The following is a 4950-nucleotide window of genomic DNA, read 5'->3' as shown; positions in this document are numbered from 1 at the left end:
AAAGGGTTCATAGCCAACATGAGTCTTGCTGAGATATGGTGATAACCCATTATGATTTTTAAGACAAGGAGGCACAGTAAGTTTATCATGCTGGGAATTCCCTGCTGATAACCTTCTCACAAAGATAAGAGCTCTAGCTTTGCCAAGATAGAATTTTGGTACCACATTTTTCTCTGTCTGTTTCAGAAGGACACAAGGGTGGGACTTAGTGGCAAAGAACACTTGGGACTAGTGGGCCAAAAAACCCAAGACTTTATCTTTCTTTCCTGCTCATAAATAGAAGTCTCCCAGATAAGTGAGAAATAACTGAGCTTAATGTGGAGTATTACTGGTCTATTATATCTACAGGGCAACTTGGTGGCACAGTGGATGGAATGTAGGACCAGGAGTCAGGAAGATTCATTTTCCTGAGTTCAAATCTGGCCTCAGACACTTACTAGCTGTGTGACCCTGGGCAAGTCACTTAACCCTGTTTAACTCAGTTTCCTCATCTCTCAAATGAGCTGGAGAAGAAAATAGCAAACTGTTCCAGTATCTTTGCCAAAAATTCCCCAAATGGAGTCATGAAGAGTAAACCTGACTGAAAAATAACATTCCTAAAAAATAAAATATCCTAAAGGATAGCATGGAATAAATAAATTTGCAATCACTGGAGAGAATAAGAGTTTTTCTGTGAAGAAATGAAGCATGATTTTCTGTTAAAACTAATCACTGTTCTGATAGGAAAAAGCAGTATTTAATTTCTTTTTTTCACAACATAGTATAATAAAAAAGATGAATGCATATGAAACTGCAAATCTATCATGTACTTGCTATTCCTTTAAATATGTAATAAAGTTATGCAAATTCCCCCTCCCACTGTCTAGAAATGGCTACTATTAGACATAAATGTGTATACACACACATATATAATAATTCTAAGTACACTTCTGTTTATCAGTTCTTTCTCTGGATGCAGATAGTATCTACCTTAATATGTTTTTTTTGTCATTAATTTGGGTATTTATAATAGTCATAATTACTTAGTTGCTCAAAGTTGTTCTTAAAACAACATTGCTATTACTATATAAAATGCTCTCTTGCTTCTGTTCATTTCACTGTTCATTATTTTGTGCAAGTTTATCCATGTTTTTCTAAAATCAATGAGCTAAAAAAATTAAAAAATAAAATCAAGGAGCTCATTGCTTTATGATGGAATACTATTAGATTGGGAATCTGTCTTTAAGTAGCATTGAGTTGGAGGTTCACAGATGTTGGAAGGGGTTTTTGAGGCCGTATAGTCCAGTTCATACTTGAACAATGTTTCCTTCAACTAATATTTGTCCAGCTTTTGAATGAAATCTCCAGTGAGAGGGGATCTATGAGAAAATCTGCTGGCACACCTCAGAGATATTGTGGGTTCAGTTTCAGACCACTACAATAAAGCAAATACCACAATAAAGCAAGTCACACGAACTTTGTGGTTTCTCAGAACATATAAAAGTTATATTTACACTATACTGCAGTCTTTTAAGTATATGATGGTATTATGTCTAAAGAAAACCAAGGTACATACCTTAATTAAAAATACTTTATTGTTAAAAAATGCTAACCATCATCTGAGCCTTCAGCAAGTCCTAATATTTTTGCTGGTGGGAGGTCTTGCTTCAATGTTGGTGGCTGCTGACAGATCAGGGTGGTGCTTGCTGAATGTTGGGATGGCTGTGGCAATTTCTTAAAATAAGACGGCATCAATTAACTCTTGTTATTGACAATTGTTGCATCGATTAACTCTTCCTTTTACTTGAACACTTAGAGGCCATCATAGGGTTATTACTTAGCCTAATTTCAATATTGTTGTGTCTCAGAGAATAGGAAAGAGAATAGATGTGGAATGGCAGGTGGGTGAAGTCAAAACACAAACATTTGTTGATTAAGTCTGCTATCTTACATGGGCAATTCCTGGTGCCACCAAACAATAACAATAGTAACATCAGATATCACTGACCACAGATCACCATAACAGACATAATAATAATGAAAAAATTTGAAAAATTGCAAGAATTACAAAAATGTGACAGAGAGACATGGTATAAGCACATGCTGTTGGAAAAATGACACCAATAGACTTGCTTGACAGAGGGTAGCCACAAACTTTCAATCTGTAAAAAATGCAACATCTGTGAAACACAATTAAATAAAGTCTGCCTGTAGAAATTCTACTTTTGGATAGCTCTGTTCTATTCATGTAAACCATTGTTATAAGATTAGGCCTGATTGTTTTGAGATTATCATGGCAGGTTTAAGGAAGGCTCTCATGCTTATAGAGCATACTTGTGGAAAAATATGGAAAATACCATTTTTCAAAGGTTAGTACAGGTGGCCTTTGTGTCCCCCAAATAATATTTTGTCTAACACCAACTTGTTTTTTCTCCTTAATGATAAATCCCCCAAATAATTTTTTTGCCCTTACCCTTGATATACAACTTGGCCAGTTGGGGTGTGTGTGTGTTTGTGTGTGTGTGTCTATGTGTGTGTTAGCATCTAAAATCAGAGTATAAGAGCCCCATTCTCAGCAGAGCACTTTGGAACACACGCTCCTCTCAGCCACGAGCACATCTTTCTTCTGGAGCATTCCCTTTCTGATGAATTGACCTGTGTCTTTGTGCTTCCCAATACAGCATCATCCTTACATGAGTTATACTCTGTTACCATATATGCCTGAGCTTTGTATCAGATCCCCTTTTCCCTTTTTCTTTCCTTCTCTTCTACATTGCTTTGAATAAAACTTTGGGTTGAACTGACTCCCATTGTTTTACTTATTATTCACAGCAAACTCACACACATCACTCACTCATTAAGGGAGTGTTTTCCTCAGTGTCTCTGCCTGGCCCACAGGCCTTTCCTTACACAGATGCACCGACACTGGGGGAGTATGGTACCTTGAATTCAGTTGTAGAAAGCAACAGTCCATAGGGTAACCCTATATCCATGCAGGAGGGACTCCTTTTTTTCCAGATGACTGTCAAAAATAATAATCTTCTCCCTCTGTCTCTGTCTGTCTCTTTGTCTCTGTCTGTCTCATTCTCTGTGTCTCTCTCTGTCTGTCTCACCCTCCCATGCTCCCTTGGGATGAGACATGTGTGATTTCATAGACATAAGAATCCCCATATAAGGAAACTTCCCAATATAGGTTCACCTTCTCTGTTACTTAGAACCTTAGAGCATTGCTGGGGTGGGGTAGAGTGGGTGAGCTGCAAGGTTCAGTAGCTTTCAAAGGTCACAAAGCCAGTGTATGTCAGACATGGCACTTGAACTTAGGTCTTCTTGACCCTGAGAAGGGGGAGGGGAAAAGCTTTCAAACTTTCTAAACCTGTTTCTTTGTAATTGGACCATTAAAGGAAATGTGTTTCTTGACAGAAATCAAGGTAGATTTCCCTTTTCCAGAGAGGGAACCTCAACTTCAACAAAGTTCTACAGAATGTAACAGTTCACCTTAAAGTCTCAATGGGATCCTTATCATTATGCCTTATGGATTTAGATGAAGCAGAGTTACTTCCCATATTACTTAATCCTTATTGAAAACCCTTCCAGAAGAATAAATCTCCAATCTCCTTTGCTGATCTGCTCTAGCGATTTGGTAGCTTGACTGTCAAACAGTGTCTAACTCCCCACTGTTGACTTCTTTGTTTTTTCATTTGACCATCTGGTAAGATGGTTTTAAATGTACTTGCTATGGTGTTTTTTTTGCAAGGGTGTTGGGAAAATTAATTGTTATTTATAAAATACTTTAAGACCTTTGACTAATTAGCTTTTATAGAGTAACAGCAAGCTGTTTTCTTATTTTGATGTTCTGTTTCACGATTTTTCATAAATGTGCAGTGAAGGATGATGCAGAATTATAAACATAGCTAATATCTGTATAGCATTTTAAGAGTTACAAAGTGCTTCACAACTACCTTGTAGGGGAGGGAGCTACATATATTTTTATAGTGCATATATGTATATATTCACATTATATATTTTATAATATTTACTATATAACATTATCAACTCATAAAATAATATATAATACCATTATATATGAGATGATCTATAAACATGTATATGTATATATAACACATACAAACATACATATTTATGAGAGGCAATGGTAATATTGTGGATAAAAGATCCAGGTTCAAGTGCAATCTCTGATATGTACTGCCTCTATGACCCATGAATGTCCCTAAACATCTCATTCCCCCTACTCCCTCCTGCAATTCCCTAAGCCTATAAGTTACAAAGAATTTGATGAACCACATTGGGGAGTTTCCTTATATGGGAGTTCCTATGTCTAGACAGACAGACAGCTAGATGGAGGATAAATAGATGATCAGGTAGTTAGGTGGCACAGTAGATAAAGAGCACCAGGCTTGAAGTCAGGAAAACTCATCTTCATGAGTTCAAATCTGGCCTCAGACACTTACTAGCTGTATGATCCTGGGCAAGTCACTTAACCCTGGTTGCTTCAGTTCCTCATCTGTAAAATGAGTTGGAGAAGGAAATGGCAAACCACTCTAGGATCTTTGTCAAGAAAACCCCAAACGTTGGGGCGGCCAGGTAGCACAGCGAGTAAGAGCACCGGCTCCAGTGTCAGGACGACCTGGAGATCAAATCCCGGGCTCGGACACTCAGCACCACACCCAGAAATAACTGGCTGTGTAACCTTGAGCAAGTTACTTAACCCTGATTGCTTAAAAAAACAACAACAAACAAACAAAAAAAGAAAACCCCAAACGTGGTCACAAAGAGTCAGATATGACAAAAATATCTTTACAATTAACAGATGATAGCTGTTTGATAGATGATAGATTGTTAGATAAATGATAGATGCCAAATTGATAGATAGATGACAGATGGATGGAGATATACACACATATAGACGCCATCCCCCAGTGGGTCTGAAAAGAAGATGGTACATGAGTATAA

The sequence above is a fragment of the Petaurus breviceps genome, unplaced genomic scaffold, assembly GCF_028583685.1.
Source record: "Petaurus breviceps papuanus isolate PSGF00001 unplaced genomic scaffold, PetGlider_PUasm1.0 38, whole genome shotgun sequence".
Lineage (NCBI taxonomy): Eukaryota > Metazoa > Chordata > Mammalia > Diprotodontia > Petauridae > Petaurus > Petaurus breviceps.
This window is presented reverse-complemented; position numbering follows the sequence as displayed.